Source organism: Oryx dammah, unplaced genomic scaffold, assembly GCF_014754425.2.
Source record: "Oryx dammah isolate SB20612 unplaced genomic scaffold, SCBI_Odam_1.1 HiC_scaffold_16, whole genome shotgun sequence".
Taxonomy (NCBI): Eukaryota; Metazoa; Chordata; class Mammalia; order Artiodactyla; family Bovidae; genus Oryx; species Oryx dammah.
This window is the reverse complement of record NW_024070200.1, coordinates 57,036,562-57,062,873: the sequence shown is the minus strand read 5'-3', so window position 1 is coordinate 57,062,873 and position 26,312 is coordinate 57,036,562. Positions and strand designations below refer to the sequence as shown.

Below are 26,312 nucleotides of genomic sequence, written 5' to 3'. Positions count from 1 at the left end.
GACCCAGTCCATTTGTTTTATGCACTGCCAGCAATATCACTGTAGCGGAAAACATATTTCATGGTGTGCTGGGTGGTTGAAGTAGCACTTAGACACACGTGCACTGATTCCAGGTCAGCAAGAAAGATCCAAAGCACCCTGACAAGACCCAAACTGACCCCTTTTAACTCTTGAGTAAAATGTTATTTTACTCACTGAAGAAATTGCTGCAAATGAAACTAAATCTCCAAGAGGAATAAAAATGCAAGGGAAGGGAAAAACTCTCTTCCGACAGCACTCCAAGCCTCTAGATTTTAGTTATTGTTTTTTAATAAGAATGCAGAGCATCAAGTGTGTTTTCCATTTCCCCACACTTTCAAAATCATGATGTATATTACATGCATCCTAGTTTTTCCTTTTCTGCTACCTTCTTTCTTCTTTCAGGATTGAGAGAATACTTACATGGAATTTCCAAGATCCCAAGTATGTCTTTAACATAAGGTAAGCATAATGGACCATGTGTTTGGGTTAGGAGTAGAAGTGTAGCAACTTCTTTTGACTCCAAAGAACAGAAATTTAACTGCGTGACTTCAGAAGGGGGAAGACAGAGGCAGTTACTCAGAGAGACTGAAAACAGGAAAGTAGGCTGAAACTGATGTGCTCTTAAACCAACTGGCTCCTCTGGGTTCCATACACTCTTCCTTGCCTCTCTCCCTGTAAACGTTTTCATCGACTTTCTCCATCAAATAATATCCTTTGGAACAGTATAAAAAAAATACTAACCCCAGAATTTTGTGACCCTGACTCTGAACCCTTTTGATAGAATCATTACTATTAATATCAATATCCTTGTCTGTATCATGATATAAAGTTCACCAAAATTTTTATACCTACTTTTTCATTCTTCAAAGTGTACTTTCTCTAGTTCTTAATTGGAACTCATCATGGTTAGACTCTAAATTAGTACATGATCTGTGAAGATTCAAAATCATCATGAAAATTTAACATCTCCAAAAAAAAAAAAAGGAAGGCATAACTCTTGGACAAGGTAACTTTATACAACTCTCAACAAAAGTCAAAGCCAAGTGGGACTTCCCTGGTGGTCCAAGTGGTTAACACTTCTCCTTCCAATTCAGAGAGTGTGGGTTTGATCCCTGGTTGGAGAGCTAAGATCCCACATGTCTAGTTGCTAAAAAACCCAAAAACATAAAAACAGAAGCAATATTATAACAATTTTAGTAAAGACTTTTAAAATGGTTCACATAAAAAAAAAAGATAAACAAAACAAAATCTTGAAAAAAATCAAAGCCAAGTGTCTCATTTATACTCATTCCACAGTGAATTCTCATTCTTTATGCAGTGCTCACTCTTTCACTAACACTGCCATCAACCATCACTTTTGAGTTTTCTCAAAGTAATGGTCAAAGTATTAGATGGTTTAAGGATCATGGTCTTTGTGTCTCAAACAATTGAACAGGGACTGGATGGCCCCCTTTGATTTGGTTGCCATATGTCAGTGTTTCCTGTCTGTCCTGGAACGCTGCACCTTTCTCTGTATCACCCACGTCCTGCCTTTCTTTTCCTGACTTGGGAAGTATGACTTCCGTCAGCCTCTTTGGGGAATTAGCTGCCATTCTCCTGTTGATGTCTGTTTGCTTATCAACCTCTTAGGGAGGTTTTTGTTCATTAGTCAGGAGGAAACGCTGATCCATAAAGCACATGTGTCCATTCTTTGGTGGCAATGGTCAGTAGAGCATCAAAAGATGTTCTAAACGTGAGTGGTAATCAAGTCGTTTCAAGTTGCCGAAGACTAGAGATGGCACATAATAGAAAAAAATAAATAAAATCACACAAACCAATTATAAGATTTTAGGAAACAAGAGCATATTTTTAAAGTCAGAACTAAATTCAGTTAAGTCTTCATCTATTTACAAATATTTAGGGGTAAATGATATCATTTGCAAAGTGATATTTTATCAATTCAGCACCTCTTTTGATATGTTGAAAAACAACCTAAATATCTGATACATGAAAACAAATGGATTTCCTCATCATATTGTTAAGACTACAAAAGTAAACCAATAGCGTAACACATACAATGAATTCACATGTTACATTTTCCAGAAGGGAGGACATTTTATATTAGTCATTTTCTTGAAATTACAAGCAAAATATGCCCCTCTTCTTGAAAAAAAGTTTGTAAGAACTGAGGCTAGATGGAAAGAAGTCACTGGGACAAACAATTATATGATTATTTCAACTCTCCAATGCCTTCAGATGCCAGTGAAAACCATTTCTCACCATTCCATAGCCAGACAAAACAACATGGTTTATGACTTCCCACATCTCTAGGATATGTTCTTCCAGTTATTCCCTTTTACAAGCAAGTACTAAAATACCAACAGAGTGCGGATGTATCATTCTACACTCCAGTGGGTGAGGAGAAAAGCCTACGTAAGGATTTCTAACACCTTTAATTAGGCCCCCAAATAAAAAGGTTACGTGAATATCTTTTGTGATGCAGTTTTGGCAATAAAAGAGAAAAAAATCATTTTCCTTATGACCTATCTGAAGAAAGTGATTCTTCTTGGTGCCCTAGCTGCTAATTTGGGCTTACCTTCATCATTGCTCTTGTCATTGATCACTCTCCCAGTAGAATAATAACAAAAGTATGATGGTATGGTCTTCTAGTGGCCAGAAAATAAAAACAAGTATTTCTTGAATGCATGAGAGATTTTCAAAGGAATTAAAAGTACCCTGTTTGTCTTATTAAGAAATAGACAGAAGATTTTAACCACAAGTGCTATACTTCATGTTGCTGCTATTCAATCGCTAAGTCGTGTCCAACTCTGTGACCCCATGGACTGCAGCACACCAGGCTTCCCTGTCCTTCACTATCTCCCAGAGTTTGCTCAAACTCATGTTTATTGAGTCAGTAATACTATACTCTAATGCTAAGTCACTTCAGTCATGTCAGACTCTTTGAGACCCCATGGACTATAGCCCATCACGTTCCTCTGTCCATGGGATTCTCCAGGCAAGAATACTGGAGTGGGTTGACATTTCCTCCTGCAGAGGATCTTCCAGACCCAGGGATTGAACCCATGTTTCCTGTGTCTCCTGCATTGCAGGTGGATTTTTAGTGTTGAGCCACCTGGGAAGCCCTAATGGAGTTTTTTTTTTTTTTTTTGAAAGTCACTCAGTCATGTTGTGACTCCATGAACTATACAGTCCATGGAATTCTCTAGGCCAGAATACTGGAGTGGGTAGCTTTTCCCTTCTCCAGGGGATCTTCTCAACCTAGGAATCGAACCCAGATCTCCCACGTTGCAGGTGGATTATTTAACCAGCTGAGCCACAAGGGAAGCCCAATGGAGCCTTTCAGTTCAGTTCAGTTCAGTCGCTCAGTCGTGTCTGACTCTTTGCAACCCCATGAATTGCAGCACGCCAGGCCTCCCTGTCCATCACCAACTCCCGGAGTTCACTCAGACTCACGTCCATCGAGTCCGTGAGGCCATCCAGCCATCTCATCCTCTGTCATCCCCTTCTCCTCCTGCCCCCAATCCTTCCCAGCATCAGTCTTTTCCAATGAGTCAACTCTTCGCATGAGGTGGCCAAAGTACTGGAGTTTCAGCTTTAGCATCATTCCTTCCAAAGAAATCCCAGGGCTGATCTCCTTCAGAATGGACTGATTGGATCTCCTTGCAGTCCAAGGGACTCTCAAGAGTCTTCTCCAACACCACAGTTCAAAAGCATCAATTCTTCGGCGCTCAGCCTTCTTCACAGTCCAACTCTCACATCCATACATGACCACAGGAAAAACCATAGCCTTGACTAGATGGACCTTAGTCAGCAAACTAATGTCTCTGCTTTTGAATATGCTTCTAGGTTGGTCATAACTTTTCTTCCAAGGAGTAAGTGTCTTTTAATTTCATGGCTGCAATCACCATCTGCAGTGATTTGGGAGCCCCAAAAAATAAAGTCTGACACTGTTTCCACTGTTTCCCCATCTATTTCCCATGAAGTGATGGGACCAGATTCCATGATCTTCGTTTTCTGAATGTTGAGCTTTAGGCCAACTTTTTCACTCTCCTCTTTCACTTTCATCAAGAGACTTTTTAGTTCCTCTTCACTTTCTGCCTTAGCCTCTGTTAAAATAGAAAATTATGAAAGACTGAAACATGTCCAGTAAAACATGGCACATCTTTCCTTACTGGAACTATTTAAAACTTACATGTGATTCTATACAAGAACTGGATAAGCAAATGAAAAATATGGAAAGAGTAAATTTATTATAGTTGTGGAGTTTTTACACACACACGTATTATATCCCAGTACAAAATTAAAGGAAAAATAAAAGCCTTGAGATGAGGAGGAATAAATGGACTAAGATCAGGAGTTCCAGGAGTCCAGAACCTGAGAACCAAGAGACCAAACCACAGGCTCCACGCTGAAGATAAAGAAGGGAGGCCTCTGCCACAAATGGACTCAGCTGAGGCTCTCAGGTGACAGTCAGTCACTTACCTCCACGTCCAGTCATGTTTTCCTTGAATCCCAAGACTGCCATTTGGTTTTTGTCTCAGCTTGCTGGTGCTCATCACCATGAGGATTCTCGCCTGTGATAATCCTTACTGTCTTTTTTATGTTCCCACTTCTAAGTAAAGGGGTTTCCTGGTGGCTCCGCAGTTAAGAATCTGCCTGGCAAAACAGGAGATGCAGGTTTGGTCTCTGGGTCAGGAAGATTCCCTCAAGAAGGAAACGGCAACCCACTCCGATATTCTTGCCTGGGAAATCCCATGCACAGAGGAGCCTGGTGGGCTATAGTTCATGGAATCACAAAGAGTTGAACACAACTGAGTGACTAAACAACAACAACCCCAAGCTGCTGTACCTTTCTGGAGGAAGTCACTGTGTTGGGTAGAAGTGACCACTACAGAGTCACACTGCCCAAATCCAATGGAGCTGTCAGTCATCAATATCTGCTTATTCTCTAGCTCAGTTTCCACCACAACTCTTGTAAATATCTTCTCCACCCTTTATGATAAGAGGCATGTGCCCTCAAGAATGTGGCCTGGCAGAGGATGTTTTTTCAATTAGAAAAACCTGAGTTCAGTTTCTGGTTCTTTACCTATAATTATATAAATGCAAGTAAGTTACTTTCCCTCTGAAAGCTTCAGCATCTTTTCATAAGAAAAGGTAATACAGCCCATTTTTTTCAGTGCTGTTCTGAATTATAGCAGGGGTTCAGTTAAGAGCATTATTGTATGTGTGCTGGTGCTCCGTTGCTAAGTCGCGTCTGACTCTTTGAGACCCTGTGGGCTGCAGCCCACCAGACTCCTCTGTCCATGGAATTTTCCAGGCAAGAATACTGGAGTGAGTTGCCATTTCCTTCTCCACGGGTTTTTCCAGACTCAGGGATCCAACCAACACTTGTTGCATCTCCTGCATCAGCAGGCAAATTCTTTACCGCTGCTCCATCAAAAAAAGCCTCTAGTAGTAATATTTTCAGAAGACTGTAAGTCTTATAGCAGTGGGGCTACAAGTGCTGGTGGGAATGAAAAGGGGTTGTCAAATTGGAAATCAGTTGTTGATATCTAGGATGTGAGCGTGAGAAAGTGAGTGGGGTCAGAGGTAGTCCAAAGTTTTCAAGCTCAGAGATAGGACAGCAACATTCTTGTGCCTCTGAAGCAAATCAAACAGAAAACACGCAAACAACAACAACAAAAAACTATGTAGCTGATTAACTAAATAAGTAAATAAATTGTTGGGATTTGTGAGAGAATGCTAGTGAGTTGTCACTTTCTTGGCTCTCCATTCCATTTTTACTCTCCTTTTCTCCCACAAGGAAAAGGTGTTTGTTTCCCTGCAAGAAAAGTTGTTTAGTCTTGACCCATGTTCTTGATTTCACTTGCTCCTATGTCTACTCCTTCCTTCAAATCTCCTGTATCTCCCCATTTTTTTTGGTTCCCCCTTTCTGCTGAGGAGCCCTGTGTCTGTTTTCATTTATGCACAAATCCCTGCATTGAGAAAGTCCCTTGGTTCTTTAGTAGTAGCTACCGTATTTTCTTTTTCACTAAAGGCTCCCAGGACTTCTTTTCAAATCCACCACATCTTCACACCCAATCATATCTTGATTTCTTGTCTCTGATTTCCACTGTCATGACTAATCAAAACATGAACTCTTTCAAGTTCCACCTTGTGACTTCCTTCCCCAGACGCATGGCTTTTGTTAATCTCCATTTTCCCTGGTGTACTTCCTTAGTGTGGAACATATTTAATACAACCATCTTCTTAAAATCCTCCCCTTCCAGTTAATTCTGTATTTGTCAATGTTTTCCCTTCCAATTTCTTTATCTCATTTAAATAACTCCCATTAGTTGTGTGGCTAAGTGGATGTGCTACAGTCCAAAACATTTTATTTTTGTGTTCTTTGACATAGAAACTTGAGCTTCACTAATATAGAATTTTCCTTCTGTAAAATGGGGATAATTTTCATATATATATGAAAACTATTATCATATATATGAAAACATTTATGTAAAATGGGGATAATTTTCATATATATATTAAAACTATATATAGTATTGTAAGGATTAAATAAAATAATCTCCATCATAGATCTTTATACAAAGAAACTGTCTATAAATGTTAATAATATTACTGTTATCTTCTTCTTTTTTAAAAGTCTTTACTGAACTTGTTACAATATTGCCTCTGTTTTATTGTTTGTTTGTTTTTGACCACGAAGCATGTGTGATCTTAGTTCCCTGATCAGAAATTGAACTTGCATCTCCTGTGTTGAAAGGTGAAGTCTTAACCACTGGACTACCACCAGGGAAGTCCACTCTTCTCTTTTTAATTATATTATGGAAGATTCTTGCACAATTCCTTGTTTAAGATCAAGAATACTTGGCACTACCATGTAAAATTTTACCTCTTTTGGTGAACAGCTAGAGCTAATAAATCGGTTATGATCTTTCAACAATATTTACAATGTTGTCTGAAAGATACTATAGCAGAGTAATATCTAAAATTTTCTATTTATTTAATTCAAGTAAATACATTAATGCTGCTAAGTCACTTCAGTCGTGTCCAACTCTGTGTGACCCCATAGACGGCAGCCCACCAGGCTCTCCCGTCCCTGGGATTCTCCAGGCAAGAACACTGGAGTGGGTTGCCATTTCCCTCTCCAATGCAGGAAAGTGAAAAGTGAAAGTGAAGTCGCTCAGTTGTGTCCGACCCTCAGTGACCCCATGGACTGCAGCCTTCCAGGCTCCTCCACCCATGGGATTTTCCAGGCAAGAGTACTGGAGTGGGGTGCCATTGTACCAATTGTTTTTTTTAATTAATTCAAATAAATCTCTTTGTTTAGAGATCATGATCATTAGTTTTTTTTATCATTCAACTCCTTAGTCAGATTAGGAAGAATAAAGCTTGTCCTTCTCTATCATAAATAAGGCAGAATAAAATGCTTACTGACTTCCCCCCATGGAATCTCAAATAGTACCCATGAGAAAGTAATAAAAAGAGTCAGATGAGCTCCCATCCAGGTTAGAATTGGTACCCAGTTGGCTCCAGATGAGCTTGAATCATCTTTTTTTAAAATTTTAATTGGAGGCTAAATTTATTTATTTTAATTGGAGGCTAATTACTTTACAATATTGTATTGGTTTTGCCATACATCAACATGAATCTGCCACGGGTGTACACGTGTTCCCCATCCTGAACCCCCCTCCTACTCCCCTCCCTGTACCATCCCTCTGGGTCATCCCAGTACACCAACCCCAAACATCCTGTTTCCTGCATCAAACCTGGACTGATGATTTGTTTCTTATACAATATTATACATGTTTCAGTGCCATTCTCTCAAATCATCCCACCCTCTCCCTCTCCCACAGAGTCCAAAAGACTGTTCTATACATCTCTGTCTCTTTTGCTGTCTCTCATACAGGGTTATCGTTACCATCTTTCTAAATTCCATACGTATGCGTTAGTATACTGTATTGGTGTTTTTCCTTCTGGCTTACTTCACTCTGTATAATCGGCTCCAGTTTCATCCACCTCATTAGAACTGATTCAAATGTATTCTTTTTAATGGCTGAGTAATACTCCATTGTGTATATGTACCACAGCTTTCTTATCCATTCATCTGCTGATGGACCTCTAGGTTGCTTCCATGTCCTGGCTATTATAAACAGTGCTGCAATGAACATTGGGGTACACATGTCTCTTTCAATTCTGATTTCCTCATTGTGTATGCCCAGCAGTGGGATTGCTGGGTCATAAGGCAGTTCTATTTCCAGTTTTTTGACTCATTATCTTGAGCTGCCAGTTAGGAATGGAGGTTGTGGCTCACCAGCTCTGCCCCTTCAGATGTTACACAATGGAAAAGTTGCACATTCAGGCTGAGCATGCCAGAGGCAGTAGGGATAATATCACTTTGTCCAGCATTGATTTTGAAGGTAGGGGGGCATACAGTGTAAGACCTATTGATTTTATTTATCTGAGGGATACATGTTATTGAAATAAAAATCTCAAAAAGTCTTACCTGGGTTAGATAAAGGAGATGTCCCCAAATCAGTAAACTCAATGCAAATCCTCAAAGTTCTCACTTGCCTTCAAATGTCTTCATATATCACATTATTCAAACAACTTCCTAAACTTGTTTTTGTAGAAAAGTGAGAAGTTCATCAAGATAGTCTCTTTTGTACAGTGAGAGTCTAGCACAATTTTTTTCTGAAGTGTCTCCTGACTTCACTTACTCAGCATTTTCCTCTCCTCCCTTCTTCCAGATGAACCAGCTCTATACAGAAAGACACTGAGATTCAGTCTTCAGCCTTAAAACCTCACAGACACCATCAATAACTTGCCTTTCTTCCTATAAAATACAAGCTGTATCAGTCACCAAGTCCCCTTGATTTTATAATTGAGACTCTCACATACCTTTAGTTTCTTCTGTCTTTAATTTAATTCAGATTCTTTCTTATCATCTTATGACTGGAGAATAACAAAAACTTCATAACTCTCTTCCCTCTTCAATCATTCCTGGAGGAGTAATTGATCTAAAATTACTTTCCATCATCTTTGCCCTTTCAAAAATCACATATCCTTAGAATGAAAAACAGGTTGACATTCAGCATCTCTGACCAGTGGTTCCAGACTATTACAAACTCATACCTCCCACTATTCTGATGCATAAATTCTAGGTTCTGTTTAACCTCTCACATAAACCTGCTTTTCACCTTTGCATACTCCTCATACAATACACTAAAAATGCCAGCCACTCTCCTCTCTGTCTTTTAACTACTATTCCTTCTCCAGAACCAAATACAAATTTCATCTTTTTTTTATGAATTTTCTCTAATCATTCAGCCAGATTTTTTTCTTTCTGTAATTTTCCAGCATTTACTCTTTATATGTCTAGTAGATTTTTCAAGCCTATCAGTTTCATTTCTCCATATAATCTTTAACTTCCTTGATGATAACATCTACATCTTACACTTTTGGAATCACTCTGAGGAGCTTTCATGAAACTAGACATATTGTTTAAAGTAGGTATTTAAACTCCAAAGGATGACTGAGAACATTAAGATAGATTGATCTTAATTGATCAATTAATTGATCAATTGATCAATTAATTGATCAATTGATCAATTGATTCCCACATCACAAAGATCACATTTAGAGTCTAAATAATAAAATACTCCCTAATCAGGGAGGCTGATATGGCAATATAGGTTATTCAAAGGAGCAGTGCAGAAGTGAAAGCACTGATATGAACTTGTCCCCGAATTGAACGCATCCTGGGAAAATTCATCTTATGTATCTCCTAAAATCCAGCTGTGTCACAGTTCCATTGATAAATGGAGAATGCATTTGTGTGTGTGCTCAGTGAGTAAGTCTTGGCCTACTCTTTGTGACTCCATGAACTGTAGCCCACCAGGCTCCTCTGTTCATGGGATTTCCCAGGCAAGAATACTGAAGTGGGTTGCCATTCCCTTCTCAAGGGATTCTTCCTGACCCAGGAATCAAACCCGCATCTCCTGGATCTCCTGCACTGGCAGGCAGATTCTTTACCACTGAGCCACCTGAGAAGCCTATATAAAAGGCAAAATGCACAGCAGTTTTTACCAAATTGTCAGTATTTTTTGTACACTAAAATCACAGTATATTCTGTAATTTTCTATCCAAGATTGTATTCCTTCAAAATGGTTCAGCTACTATGGAAAAGAATTTGGCAGTTTCTCAAAAAGTGAAATATAGAATTATCACATGAATCAGCAATTCTATTCCTTTGTATGCACTCAAAAGAATTGAAGATAGATATTCAAGCAAATTCATGTGCACACATGTTTCTAGCGGCACTATACACAAGAGCTAAACATGAAAACAACTTAAATTCCCACCAGTCAATGAACAGACCAACCAATTGGGGCATATCTATACAATGGAGTATTATTTAGCAGCAGAAATAAATGAGGTACTGATGCATGCTACAATGTAGATGAAACTCCAATTTTGCTATGTGAAAGAAGCCAGGCACTAAAGTTTATATAGTATATGATTCAATTTATATGTAATATTTGGAACAGGTGAATCTGTAGAGACAGAAGGCATATTGGTAGGTGCCAGGGTCTGGATGGGGAAGAATGAGGAGAAACTGCTAGCAGATATTCTTTTGGAGTGTTAAAAATATTTTGAAGCTAGATAGAGGTGGTGGTGGCATAACATCATGAATATATTAAATTCCACTAAATTGTTAACTTTAGAATTATTAATTTTGTGTTACGTGAATTTCACCTCAACAACAAAAACTTGAATTTTTATCACTTTCTAACATACTCAATATAGTTGTTGCTTTTATAATGTGTACCCATCATTACACAATGGAAGAAGAAGTAAATGGATAGAACAGTTTCCAGGCCAACATAGGATTTATAAACCTTTTGGGAGGTAAGCAAAGAAACTGGATAATGATACAAAGCATATATAATAAGATGGTATTCTAGTCATCTGAGAAGTATATGCTCACTTTGCTTCCTGCTTTTTGTAGATAGCTTTTGACTCTGGGAAAGCCATTTTGTGTCCCTTCAGTTTTAGAATGAGAGGGCTGAAGGAGATGGTCTTTAGACTTTCTCCCAGGTCAAAAAAGATTAGGAGATTTTAAAGATAATATTGGGTTGGTAGAGAAAATATATATCATGGAAAGCAATATCTGAGAATATGCAAGTAGCAGTAATTCCTGGGCAATGCTTCAAAAAAAGACTGTGGAGTTGGGCATTACCCCTAGCCTAGAAGGCTGGGTTGGAAAGGTTGCTATTGTCAAATGGTATGTGTGCAGAGAACTTCAAAATATCTTTACTCTTGACCTAATATGATAAGGTCCATTTTTTTGTTTGTTAATATATATATATATATATACACACACATACATATTCTCAAGTTAGAGCTAAATCATCCATAGATTATATTCTATCTTAATCACCTAAATGTGTGTTCTTCTCCGTAACTGGAAGTCAGGCATATAAAAGTTCTAGGTAGCTATAATAAGATCATGAGCTACCCAGTAAAACACAAGATGTATTTGTCATGACAATAGCTACATTTCAACACATTTAAATGGAAGTTCTCATCTGTGGATTTCATCCTGGCAATTTTGATGTCATGAACTAAAGTTAAGATGAGTAAGATTTAGGTGTGAAAGCATGGATAGGATTAATCTTTTGTACTAATTGCATATGACCAACCTCAGATCCATCAGTTATTTAATTCTCAATATAAATCACACAAAACAAACGGCCCCCTAAACAGTCATTACACTAATGCCTTAAATAGGCATTTTCTCAACCTTCTGAGAGCAGAAGCATTATTTCTAAGGAGACTGAAAATGTCTGATGAATTGCTCTGGCTTTGGTGTCCCATGGTGGTTGTGTAAGCCTGAATTCTCCAGTCCCACGTGACAGACCAGAGGGCCTGGACTTTCTTCTTCAGGAACAAATATCCTTTGAAAAGTGCTCTCCCGCTCGCATTTCATCTGGTATGTAAATTACCCAACTGCAAAGCTGCTCGTCTGAGAGGGTTTTATAACCCTCCGTTGTTTATACATGTCACTGATGAGCTTCTCCTTTGCTGTTTGGCATGTTAGGCATGTTATTTATTTGGGAGAAAAGAAATCCCCACCTCCGATTTAAGGCACCCCTGTCTTCTTCTTTCTCTAGCTGGAGGGAAGGAGCGGGAGGTGGGGAAATATGGAGGGTGGGAAGTAGACCGGAGCCATTTTCTCCCCTGGAGAGCCACTTCCTGTCAGAAGGATGTCAGCCACTGTCATTTGAATGCTCAAAAGGGGGCAAATAGTAGCTTGAAGTTTGGAAGGGATGAGCTTACACACCTCCCAGCTCAGAAAACCCATTGTTAACCCTAGTCATGAACACAATAAGCCTTCCTCACACCTCCTCAGCACCCCGCCTCCTCCAGTACATTCACAGGTAACACAAACCGACTGAAAGGGGTCTTCAAAGAAACAGCCCCCACCATTTCTTCTAGCTCCTTGGGTGCGGTGGCTGAAGGGACAGTTTCCAGAAAAGCAAGCAAAGATTTTTGTCCCTTTCACACTTTCTTCAGCAAATTTTCTGTGGCAGAATATTTGGGAATGGGAACAAGTACAAATGCAAAAAAAAAAAAAAAAAAGTGTTTATGAATAATGGAACATTTCAAATCCATCTGGTTTCTGAGACATTTTTTTCATTTCTCACTACAGCCAATTATATAGCATGCTTGAGTGAGAACTGGTTCTATCCTGAGGCTCATTCTGCTCTCAAATTTCTACATTGATAGTTGCTACCAACCTCTGAGGTTAGTAGCCATATGGTAGTCCAATATGGTACTTTATACTCTACTTGTTATATAGTAGGTGATATTCTGGTGAACATAAATTCACATTGTAGTAGACGCCATAAAAGGGGGACCCAGGGTAGGGAAGCTGGAGGGCCTTCCCTGATTCTGGCAATATACAATGGTTTCCCTTTTTAGTTTAAGGATGCTGGGGGATTATTTCCATAGTTCTTCCTTTCGTTGCCTATGCATACCCAGGGTGTCCCCGAATATACATGACAAAAGCCCATGAGAAAGGAAAAAAAAAATGCTTTGGCTTTGAGAAAAGGCATTCCTTCCATGCCATTTTTCAAATAACATGCATTTGAAGACATTTTGTTATAGACTATTTCAACTTATAGATGTATTGTTCAATTGATATATTTCAAGAAATAAAAGTAGAGATAATACATATTGAACCTTTGTGTGTGTCAGTAGATAGCCTCAAAAGAGACCTTTATAAAAAATAAACAATATCATCACTCTAAAATTTCACACCAGTAATCTTGATCATCATTAAATATCCACTCAGTTTACAGAGTAATAAGGGCTCTCCTGCTATCTAAAGGAAAGCTTCATTCCTGGAGGGTTCACTAGAGACTGTTCATTTTTATAGATGGGGAAATGAGGCTCTGAAAATATAAATGGCATGCTCAAAGTGGCATGGCAAGCTAAAGCAGAGAGGAGCTCAACCCTAAATCTATGCCATCCAAGTAGGATGGATCAGCTGCTTCGCTTCTCTCCTTAATTACAAGCTCTCCAAATGCAGCCTTAAACTAAGAGAAGCAGGACCAGTTCAGACAGGTCTCATGTCAACACTGAAGTATAAATAATATTCAGCTGGTTCCATGTCTTTTGAGCTCAAACTGTGGGAGGAATATGATCATGCTTTTAACACATGATGCATTTATCCTCACAACAGATGTGGGGACAGCTTAATACCTCTCAGGGAGAAAATTCTCAGTTTTGCAGTCTTTATTCTATGACTGTTGCCTTTTTTGTCTTATTTCCTTCTTGTTGCCATTAAATTATAAATTTCATAATTTGAAAGTGATTGTAAACTTTCCAGTGACAAACTACACTTTATCTGTGGAAGGACTAAATACATGCTCACTAAATGAAAGAATATAGAGAAAATAACATTAAAATTGCAAACTCTACCTTCAGTATGACTTTAGTTACCATTTGTCTAAAATGTTACTTGAAGCTGCTTGTAATATATTACTTGGAATAGCTCCCCAAGCTAAGCTTAACACATGATAAAAATGTTATAAAATATCTAATAGTATATCCCAAGCCCTAGATGGCTTATCGGTATATTTTGGATTTTCTGTGTGTCTGTTCCCTCTGACCTTGGCAAAGATCATCTCAATTTGCTTTAGTTAATTATGTGGTTGACAGTGCCAAGATCAACAGAAAGACCTGAGTGATTTTAAATGGCTGTAGATTTTCGTTTCTCTGTTGGTTAATAAATCTTAAGCAATGAAAGATTATTTACTCATAACTTTATGAATCATTGAACAGTTTATTCCACTCAAATTTATCACAGTATTTATGTTCTTTCAATTTCAATAGTAATTTATCATATGTATATATGTAACCTAAAATTATTTCTCTCATATCGATTGTGCTTCACATACTTCAGCTTTGCAGTTGAGAGATGCCTTTTCATTAAAAGAGATTTATGCTAATTTTCTAATTTCAAAACTAAGGAAACTGAGATTTGTGGAGATTGGTTGAATCAAAGAGACCTCAGTTGGTAAGCTGGACCTCACACCAGCTTCTCTGGTTTCTTAACTCAGTTATTTCCCTTTTCAGTGTTTTCTACAGTCTGACTTTCTGTCCATGGAACTCTCCAGGCAAGAATACTGGAGTCATTTCCAGTATCATACAGGCAGTCATTTTCTTGTCCAGGGGATCTTCCTGACCCAGGTATCAAACTCCAGTCTCCTGCAGTGTAGGCAAATTCTTTACCATCTGAGCCACCAGGGAAGCCCAAGTTGTAAGCCTTTGACCAGTATGGAGATTGAACTTGCAACCTTGGCGTTATTAGCACCACACTCTAACCAACTGAACTAACCGGCCAGTTGATCTGAGAATCATTGGGTACTTCTTAGCTAGACAGATCCCTTGGCTTTCCCTGGGAATGGATTCATCAGTATAGGATAAAGGTAGCTACGTCTCTAATTTTTAAAGGTGAGTATGATCTTGAATGATTTGACTGATCCAGCTGAATACAGGTAAGCTGTTCTTACATGTAACATGCCTGGTATAGAGACCAGCACATAATAAAGCTCAGTAATGGGAGATGATTATAATGCTGTGTAAATGCTAATTCCCCTCCTGGCCTCAGTTTTAGCGGCAGGCAAAAGGAGTTACACAGAAAAGAGGGAATGTCTTCTCACTTCCTTCTAACCTTTTAAGAAGAGTCTGTCCGGGGACCATCTGTTTGCAGAGGATTTGCTATTTCTCCTTATGCATAAATGTTAGCACAACCCTTCAATAAGGTGGCCTCCTTGAGTTTAATTCATTTAACACTCAATCACTCCAATATTAAGAAAATTTGTTAAGCTTTGCCTGCTTGGTATTTGTGGAAATTGGTGAGGAGGAAAAAAAAAGAGGAACAAATAGCTTTGGGCAAAACCAGGCATCTGAGAACAGATGGTATGCAAGCTTCTAGCACTGAGCATGGCTGACAAACTGTAACAGTGACCTGTTCTGATACACAGCTACTGGGGGTTTAGTGAGAATTCCCAGCGAAGCCAAAGACTTCCCTGGTGACCTCGACTTCACTTTGCAATAGCTCCACCAAGCACATCATTACTGAGAGCATAATGGAATAATGACACCAACTAAAAAGTCCTTTTTAGTAAAAAATAAAAATAAAAATTACAGGAAATATATGGTCCCATTATGCCCTGGAGAGAAGGAATAGAAATTGAAACCATCCAAGCAGATCTGGGGCAGCCCAGAGAGTGTTCAAGTATTTGTCTAATCTCCAAAAGAATTTTCACTAATTTGGAAAAGTGGGGAGTTGCCGAGTGTCTATGAACTCAGCCCCCATCTTGTGTCTACTTCTGGTCTCTCTTGTCCACTAAAAGTACAAAATAAGTGAAAAATAGCAATAAATAAATAAATAATGTGGCCAAATAGCTCCTTTAGATCAGGGATTCAGTTATTTTTCCAGTCCTAATTTAGAAACCACCAAGTTACCAATTACCAATAATATCCATCTATTTCCACTTTGCCCTTTAATTCTATGTATCTTTCTTTAGCTATCTCTCAAGTATCCCACATTGCCAGTCACATTCCTAATTCATACTTCTTTTCAAACTTGGAATACTGTGACAACTTCCCATCTGGTCTCTTTGTCTTACTTCTAGTGATCACACCCTGTAACTGGGGAAATATTTTAAGAAACCCACCTTTCCTGACCCTAGGTAGGTCCTAGAAGACTCTGCCACCAACACCACTCCCTCAGATAACTAATTGTTATTCTAGTGCATAATATTTTCTAGCTATTTCTACCACATTAACCCCCATATAATTTTTAGCTTGCCAAGAACCTTAATGGCTCAGTGTCCCTATATTTCACTGCCTGGTTTTGATCTCAGAAAGCCTTGACATGCAGCAGCTTGATGCAGATTTTGGTTCCCTGTCCAGAGGATGAAGTCAGTCCACGGCAGTGAGAGTACTGAATCCTAGCCACTAGACCACAGGGGCCAGTGACAAGGCCGTGGCCCACCAGCTTGGTAGAAATTAATTCCCACAAAGAGATGCAATGTGGTAAAACAAGTAAAGTGCTTGTTAGTAGGAGAACAGTATGTGTGAGTAGACACACGTGGGCAGGCTCAGAGAGGAGGCACAGACTTGCAGTAGTATGAATCGCTTATATGGGATTTTTCTCCCTAGTTTCCTCCTGTTAATCATCTCGCTTTGCCTGGTTCTAAGTTCATATTTGGCTTATCTCAAGGACTGCCCCTGTGTGCACGAGTATCTCTTAGCCAAGACGGATTCTAGTGAAGAGGCCTATGGGTAGGTTGACATCACCTATATGATTGGTGCCCCTTCCCTTACTGAACCGTGAGTGCACTTTCTGCCCCTGTGTAGTTGGAAAGGTCTCCTTTTCCTTGAGAATGAGAACTCTGTGCTCCCTTTATCTCTAACCTGGGCAGAGCTCAGCTGCTCTCTGCCCCTGCCATCACTGTTATCTTAAAGTGTTTACTGGAGGCATCTGGGAAAAGTAAGTGTATATGGAGAACACAAGCATGCACAGCCTTGATGGAGATGCAGATCACGTTTTTTCATATTTGACATGAAGACCAGGACAGCTGGAAGTGCAAAGAAAGAAAGGGATGAGAGTAGAAGATATTGTTGGAAAGATAACAGAAGACCAGGTCCTTCAGAGCCTTAAGACCACAGTAAAGACTTGGGTTGTGCTGAAGGGAGATGGGAAGCCACCATCAGTAGGTTTTGAGCAGAAATATGACATGGGTCCCTTGGTGCTGTGTCTAGAGTAGACTGACGGGAAACAAGGGTAGAACATGATAATCCCCTTACAAGACAATGGCAATAACCAGGTGATGATAATCGTGTCTTATACCAAGTGGTAGTAGCAGGCGAAAAACAATGAACTTCTAGGTATATTTTATGTATTGCGACAAAGTAAATTCTTAGCAGATTGGAAGGAGAGGATTTGAATATGTTTCCTTAAACATACAGATTGATGGCATTACCACTTTCTGACAGCAGGAAGAGGGGAAGAAAATAAGCGAAGTCTTGGCTTTGGTTATGAGAAGTTTGGAGAACTTACTGGATATTCAAATGAGTATGCTGAATAGGCAGCTAAAGAGACAAATAGGGAGTTGAGACAATAGTCTGAAGTCTGATTTGGGAGTCTTCAGCAAATTCTTTCCTAATGGTTTCTGTGGCCCTAGTGAACTAGAAATAAAGACTCATCTGAGTGTGTACGTGAGGAAGAGTGAGTTGTAAGTTTGAAGAAGAAAGAAAAACCACGAGCAGTCAAGTCAGTGGACCAGTGGTTTGTGCTGGGATTTCCTGTCGGTGACTTAAGTTCATGATTATGCTTTCTCTTTCACCCATGTTGAGTTCAGGCACAAAGCAGACAGAATTCAACTTGCTGAACAGAGTTCAACTCGCCAAGACTTCTATCCCAGAAGCGCTGCACACTCCAGTGGCCTCTTATGAGTGGCTGCTCTCTCTCTCTCCTCATCTCTTGTATTCCTCTTTTCTAAATACCTTTCTATTTCTTCTACTTAAATCATATCTATTTATAAAACCCTTCTCACATCTTACTTCCTTCATAAAGTCATCTGCAGACTCCACCTAGCATTTCCTTATATCACTCTTGGTCTATTCTGTTTGCCATGTATTTCAAAGGTTTACTGAATCATTAATGGCAGAGGAACACAGTGGAAAACTTCTGAGTAAAAATAACTGGAATTAAAACTTGGTCATGTTCCATGTCATTTAAGAGATCTAGGAAATTCTTGTAATGTTTTTGAACTTCAATTTACTCTGTACAAAAATGGGAACAAATATAATAATTTGATGTTACAAAGTTGTAAGATTTCAATGAGAACAGTTATCTGAAAATAGACTATAGATTATCCAATGCTAAATAACTGGGAGGTTGTACTCTCTTGTTTTATACTTTTCCCAAATTATACTGACAAATTTAGTTTTTCTCTCTTAAGTAGATTTTCAGGTCCTTAGAAGCAAGGATTGCACACATGTTTTTATCCTTTACTGCAACCTGTAAACAGTCTTGCAAATAAAATAAATTCAATGAAAGGAAAATTGTTAAATTGAGTTAAAGTAAAAATAAACCAGTCATTGCAAGAATAAATTAGTTAGTGAAAGTTAGCATATTTTTTAACATACTTTTGATGAAAGAAAAAGTGTGTTTTTTGATCCATGAAGAATCAAAATGTACAGCCAGAATGCTATCCTGATCAAGATGATTTTTAATTAAAATATAGTTAATTTATAATCTTATGTTAGTTTCAAGTGTATATCAAAGTGATTCAACTATGCATATATATTTTTTCAGATTATTTTTCATTATAGGTTACTACAAGATATTGAGCTTAGTTCCCTGTGTTATGTAGAAAACCCTTATTGCTTATTTATGTGCAGTGGTTTGTAACTCTTAGTCCCAAACTCTAAATTTACCCCTTTCACTCTCACTTTCCTCTTTGGTAACCATAAACTTGTTTTCTATGCCTATTTCTGTTTTACCCATAGATTCATTTGTATTATTTTTTAGATTTCACATATGTGATATCATTTAATACTTGTCTTTGTCTAACTTATTTCACCTTAGATGACATGCTATGAGTCCATTGGTCAAGATTCTTTTAATTCAAGATTGTCAGATTTTAGTAAATAAGAATACAGGATGTCAACTTAAATTTGAATTTTAGATACATAAAAAATAATTTTTAGTAGGAGTAGGTCTCAAGTAATAAGTAGGCCATACTTATACTCAAACATTATTCTGTTTATCTCAATTCATATCTAACTGAATGTTTATTTGAATTCAAATCCTACAGCAAAACTAAAAATGTTTGCTTTTTATCTGAAATTCAGGTTTAATTAGGCATCCTCTACTTTATCTCTGTTTTATCCTCTCTTTTATCTGTCAACCCTACAAAGTTAGTTACAAATGAAAGGAATCCAACTGAAAATAATTTAGACCAGAAAGAGGAACTTAGTGGGACGTTTTTCCCGCTGGCAGAAGGGCGAGGAGCACCCCCGGGCCTCCTGCTCAGCAGGGTGTGGTGCCTAAGCCTTGTCAGACCTCGTGCTATTGTTCACCTTTGCTTTTCCCTGAATGAGCATCCTCACCTCTGAGGGTCTCATTCTGCCAGACACTTTGGCAGAACGTGTCACCCACACCTCCGGGCAATGGCTGTGGAAAGAGGAAGATGGTCCTCAGATTGTGAAGTATTGCCACACCTAGACCCACTAGATTGACCCTCGGTGCCATTTCAGATCAGGTATTTGAACAGGGACAAAGAAGCTAATTCTCCAAGGTAGGGAAGAGGAGATTTCCCAAAGAAAGAGACTCAAAAAGCCAAAACGACAAATATTCACTTTAAATAGAAATCTCAACAGAAGAATTTTTGCTCTCTACCTTCCTGAAATGACTTCTTTTCCCTCATTTTGATTGGCAGCATCACAGAAGTCTGGGTAGCCCACTTCACCGTGACCTGTATGTCGGGGCACAGCTCCATATTCTTCTGAGTCTGTATTGAATACCCTGAATTAACTTGATAATAGCTTCATAAGACTTTAGAGTCAAATATTCTCTCAAGTGAGGACTCCCAGGCTCTCACTTTTCTTTTGCTTTGATAAAGACATTCCACAGGAAATGAGCATGCTTCCCAGGCTAGTGAGGCAGGATACAGCTCCTTTCTCAAGCTTCAATTCTTGGCGCTCGATAATTCTATGAGTAAGTCTTGGAAAGTCTATGCAAATCTGAGTGACCAGTTCATAATTTTATCTCCTGAGGATGTCCCCAGGCATTTTAGAAAGTAATGCATGCCTATCTCAGGTTCTAAATCCAAAATGAGCATATTTTAAACAAGACCAGTGGAAAGGAATTACCAGTAGAACTAAAAACGCCATATGCTTATGGCAGGAAAAGTTGCTCAGAGCAATATGCTAAAATGATATAACTGAGTTAAGATCCAGTTGCATCAGGACAAAAGCTAAGACAGTGAATAAGTTAAGCCTGTAACTTATGTTGCCTAGTTAACTTGATTTATCCAAAACAAGGACACTCTTGTTGTCATTTATTTATATTAGAGAAGAAAAATATTTCCGGCTGGGCTTCTGTTTCTAGTAATGATGAACTAAGCAATTTCAATTTCTTCTTCATCCAAAGAAAAGCCAGCTATATATTCTTTTTGAAAGTATAAGATTACTAACAGGACTCTGAAAATAACTAGGCCAGGATACAGAAGGGAGATAGAGGTCCAATTAGAATGAGTCTAAGATCTGGAGTCACTTTTCGCCTGGGAGATACTGCCATTTAGTACCCTGTTTGGGGGGCTTCCCTAATGGCTCAGCAGTAAAGAATCCACCTGCCAATGCAAGAGACTCGGGTTTGACCCCAGGGTCAGAAAGATCCCCTGGATACGGAAATGACAACCCACTCCAGTATTATTGCCTGGGAAATCTCATGGACAGAGGAATCTGGCAGGCTATACTCCATGAGGTCACAAAAGTGTTGGACACAACTTAGCGACCAAAACAAGAGCAACATCTGGTATTTGAGTGGATGAAGGAATCATCAGCCATTCTAGCCATCTGTGGAAACCAGAGAATCAGGAACTAGAGTCTGCAACTCAGTAAAGGGGGCCCAGAAGAAACTCCTCATTTAGGCTGAGCCACTGAAAAGTTCTAGTCTAGGGAAAGATTGCAGTTCATAGAAACTGTAGCTTAGCTTTGAATTTTCTCAATCAGCACTTTGGATGAAGAGAATTCCAGATTGCTAATGTCTCCAATAACTGGTAGAAATAACTGGAAATCATATCTGGGGGAAGATACACCAGGTTTTGTGTTATTTCTATAAATAATTTTGAAAGTGTAATTTATAGCAATGAGATATCACCAGTTTAGAAGAAATGAAAGCAATAAAAAAAAAAAAGGGCAGAAGACACTTCAGACATTACACAAAGGGCTTAAGATACTGTAGCTGTCAAACATAGATTTTAAGGAAAACATGCATCTTCTTGCAGGAGATGGAAGAATAATCCAGTGGTCAAGGAAAAATATCAAAATGAGAACTTAAAAAGTATCTGGAACTGAGTGATCGTAGAAGGTAAAATATCTTAAAACTTTTGGAAGACTGCTAAAGCCATGCTTAAAGGAAGACTTATAGCTTTAAATACACATCTTTGAAAATGATGGAAGAAAGGTAATAATCTTAAATATCATCTCAGGTTAGAAAGAGAACAACAAACTAAATTCAAAAGAGGTATCAAAAATGAAGAAATAAATATAAGTGTAGAAGTAAATAAAAATTGAAAATAAATAATAATAGTGAGGATCAACCAAATGAAAAGCTGTTTACTGGGAAAAATAATGAAATTACTGTAGTTGTGATGAGTTAGATACAGAAATGCATGGAAAGGAGCAAATAGCTTATGTCAGGGCCATCACTACTGACACTACGGTATTTGAAGAAAAGAAGATATTTTGAGGACACATGTGCCAATAAGTTTGAAATTTTAGATGAAAGATAAATCCCTAGAAAAATATTTAACAAATACTTAATATTTGTTGAATACTATTAAACTAAATGAACAAAACAATAAATTAAAAAGCCTGAATACTTCTTTTTTCAGGAAAAATATAATAATTGAAATACTTTCCTCAAGAAAAACTCCAGGTATTTTTTTTCTTGACAGAAGATTCCACAAAGCTATAAGGAAACTTAAAAATCTCACACAGAATACTCCAGAGAATAAATAAAGAGGTGATAATCTTAATTTGTTTTATGAAGTTAGCATAACCTGGATATAATCTGAAATAACATTAAGGTAATAGTTAATTGATTATAGCCTAATTACATCAAACATTAATATAGATTAAAAACTATCAAATAAAAATTATAAAATACAATAAACAACTTGGAGTTGTAATCTTATCCCAAGAATAAGAGGTTAGTTTGACATTTGAAACATAAAATTATTGTTATTTACTATCTTAGTAGAATTAATTTTAAATTGATATGAACATTATGATAGATGGAGAAAATTTAATCTGATAAAGAACAATATCTTTTACAATATTTTTCAAAATATCAACATGATGTGAATAGAGATCCGAGAAGGCAATGACACCCCACTCCAGTACTCTTGCCTGGAAGAGCCCATGGGTGGAGGAGCCTGGTGGGCTGCAGTCCATGGGGTCGCTAAGAGTTGGACACGACTGAGCGACTTCACTTTCACTTTCATGCACTGAAGAAGGAAATGGCAACCCACTCCAGTGTTCTTGCCTGGAGAATCCTAGGGACGGGGAAGCCTGGTGGGCTGCCATCTACGGGGTCGCACAGAGTCGGACACGACTGAAGCGAATTAGCAGTAGCAGCAGTGCATAGAAATAAATTTATTTTCTCTAATAGAGGGTATATGTCAGAATTCACATCAAAAAGGCACATTTCATGATAATCTTTTCCAAGATCTCATTTTGAGACTAGAAACAGCAACGATATGTTTTGTATGGATACTACTAAATGAAATGAACAAGAAAATTAAATCAAAGGCTTAAGAATTGGATAAAAGTAAACAAAACAGCAATTATTACAGATGATATGTTTTTACATATAAAACTCAGGAGAATCAAAAATATATTTTGATAATATGTACAATATGTAAATAAATGAGTTTGGCATGGTTGTTTAATATGTCTCAATAAGGAATATTTTTTCTATCTACAAAATTCATAAGATTATCAAATAGGCTGTTTTCATCACATATAAAGGACATCTGTGAAACAAGAAGAAAAAGACAAATTGAGAAATGGACACATGACCTAGGAAGGCATTTTGTAAAAGATGTATTCAAATGAGTAAAAAAGCTCAACGTCATCACTTACAACAGAAACAAAGTTAAAAACCCAAGGTGACACAATTAAATACGCACCAGACTGTCTAAAATTCCACACAAGAAAAAACGCTATACACTGCTGCCAAGTGTGTAAATCGGTCACAGTCACTTTGGAGACCAGTTTAAAATTTTTTTCTAGCATTGAAGATATGCACATTCAAATATGTATAGATAGATAGACATAGGAAATTGCATCATTTTTAATAGACCTAAACCAAAAGTAAACCAAATGTTCATCAATAATAGAATGGGCAAATAAAATAGTGAAATATACAATGAGAAGATTAATGAATTATAGCTACCCACAAAAGCTAAATGAATGTACCAAAGGTCACAAAACCAGACATCAAAGAATAAAGTGTACAGAAAGTTCAAAAACAGGCAAAACTCACCCATCATGTTTAGGAATGCAAATATAGGTATTAATGTGGGTTAAAGAAAATTTCCTTTTAAAAGTCACAAGAGTAGTGATCTCTGGGAGAAGGGAGGATGTTGTGACTGGGAAGGAGTTTGCTGAGGACTAGCTAGATTTTGGTGAGCATTCTAAAATTTAAGTACTTGCTGATTATAATGTATGTTTTTATAGTAACACTTTGAGCTCTTGTGTATTGTGTCATTGAAGGTGTTTGTGTGTGCATTTTATAACCACAATAACTACAGCATATAAGGATAAACAGTTGAAACTGTCAAGCATCTTGAGGGTTTTATCTACACATCAGGTTGCTTAAAGATCACTGAGCAGATCCCGATAGCCCTCTTCTCCACCCATGTTTTTCTGGAGAAAAAGTTTCTTCCTCTTTGATCTCCCAGAAATCTGATAGCATCTAGTCTCTCCCTTACTTTTCTTCCTGAAATGTCACTTAGTTACCTAATGTTCTGTAAACATGGACTGCCACTTAAAAATCTCTCTTTTCTTGTCAAAATAGGGAGGCTGGTATGTCGTACCTTGTTTAAACTGCTTATGTTTCTTCTACAAAGTAATCAAGCCACCCCCCACTGATTGAAAGGACCAGACTTGAACTTCCAACTGTCAGAGATTATGCTTTAAGCAAAAGCATGCCCAGCACACTTTCTAAAACATAGAAAACCATACATTCCATGTCACGTATATGCTATGATTCTTCGTATTTGACATTGGGCCAGCTTAATATACATATTTTCTCATGTATTTCTATACACTGGGATTTGGAGAAAACCAAACTCAGAGGATAATCATTCAGTAATCTACCTCCAGCTCACTGTCATGCAGACTCTGAAAGAAGCAAACAGAGATGCTTGTGCCAATATCTGGGCTTCCCAGTTGATGCTAGTGGTAAAGAACCTGCCTGCCAACGCAGGAAACATAAAAACCACGGGTTCAATCCCTGGGTCGGGAAGATCCCCTGGAGAAGGAAATAGGGATCTTCATTTCAGTATTTTAATTCAGTATGGATCTTCCCTCCAGTATTCTTGCCTGGAGAATCCCATGGACAGAAGAGCCTGGCGGGCTACAGTCCACAGGGTCTCAAAGAGTCGGACACGACTGAAGCGACTTAGTCAGCAAGCAAGCAAGCGAGAAAGTTATATATCTGATGCTTCTTACAATATTTCTAGGTTCACTGTATAATGACATGACTGGTTCTACAGGCCTTGGAATCTCAAAATTTTGAGAAAGATATGAAAACGAGTTATTCTCTGGGTTAATATGTGTATCAAATAGCTATAGCAACCATCATAGAAAGATCACAAGATTAAAAAAACACAGGTTCAATTTCTGACTCTGCCTTCTGGTATGTAATCCAGGACCACTTTTTCTGGGGCCCTTGATTTCTTGTTTCTATACTGATGGTGGCCACTACACAACATAATTCAAATTTAAGTGTCTGTTTTTTGAGACGTAGAGTGTATTGTTGCTGTTTAGATACTAAGGCATATCTAACTCTCTTGTGACCCCATGGACCATAGCCCACCAGGCTCCTCGGTCCATGGGATTTCCCAGCAAGAATACTGGAGTGGGTTGCCATTTTCTTCTCCAGGGGATCTTCCTTACTTAGGGATTGAACCCACGTCTCTTGCTTGGCAGGTGGATTCTTTTTCACTTAGCCACCTGGGAAGCCCGGTGAGTATTATAGTCGCTCAATAAATCTTGATTGAGTATTCGCAAGGTCAAAAACAGTAAATGCAATATCTTAGAACAATATTTTAAAGGAAAGAAATCATATCTTAAAACATATCTCAAGAGATGACTGAGGCCTAATTTGATAAATTGCATTTCCCCTTTTTAGAATGAAATGGAGGAAGATTAGAAATGGACCGCTTCCCTTAAGTCCATCTGAGACTTCCCTTCCCACCTAGTGTTCGGTTCCAGTGTACCAGAGGGTTCTGAAGTCAGTTCTCTCCCCTTCCAATGATGCAGTGCTCTCTGCTCACTCTTACAGACCCTCCTTGTTTGAGTCACTATCTCCATACCGGTCCCATCCAAATCCACATATCCACATCTTAGCACTGAGCTCCAAATCCAACATGTCATGAAATAGACTCTTCCTGCACTGAGTCTGCAGTTCTTTCTCTTTGAAAGGAATATTTTAATGGCATTGAGAATACTTAAATGGTGAATTTTGACAGCACACTTCAGCCTGGGCTATATATATCCCAGAAGCCAGTCAACCAGAGGTCACCTGGAAGGATCCTCAGCTTCCCCTGGTGCGCTGAGGAATTGAGTTCACCTAGAGTTATGATTGGCTCTGAGCCTCAGGCAGTAATTGTGTAGCTGTCTACATAGACATCTATTTTAATTCTTCAGTTATTGCAGTGACAGTCTCCTGTACTTGCAGTGGGATGTTG

The 26,312-nt window shown here is 38.3% G+C and overlaps 1 long non-coding RNA gene across 1 annotated transcript in view; it reads left to right on the top strand.

The window, feature by feature from the left end:
* The first annotated feature begins 431 nt into the window (after window positions 1–431).
* LOC120875240 overlaps window positions 432–26,312 on the top strand; it is a 40,985-nt gene continuing 15,104 nt past the window's right edge. The window contains exon 1 of the long non-coding RNA XR_005723880.1: window positions 432–480. This is a non-coding gene — a long non-coding RNA (uncharacterized LOC120875240). The remainder of the gene's footprint in view (window positions 481–26,312) is intronic.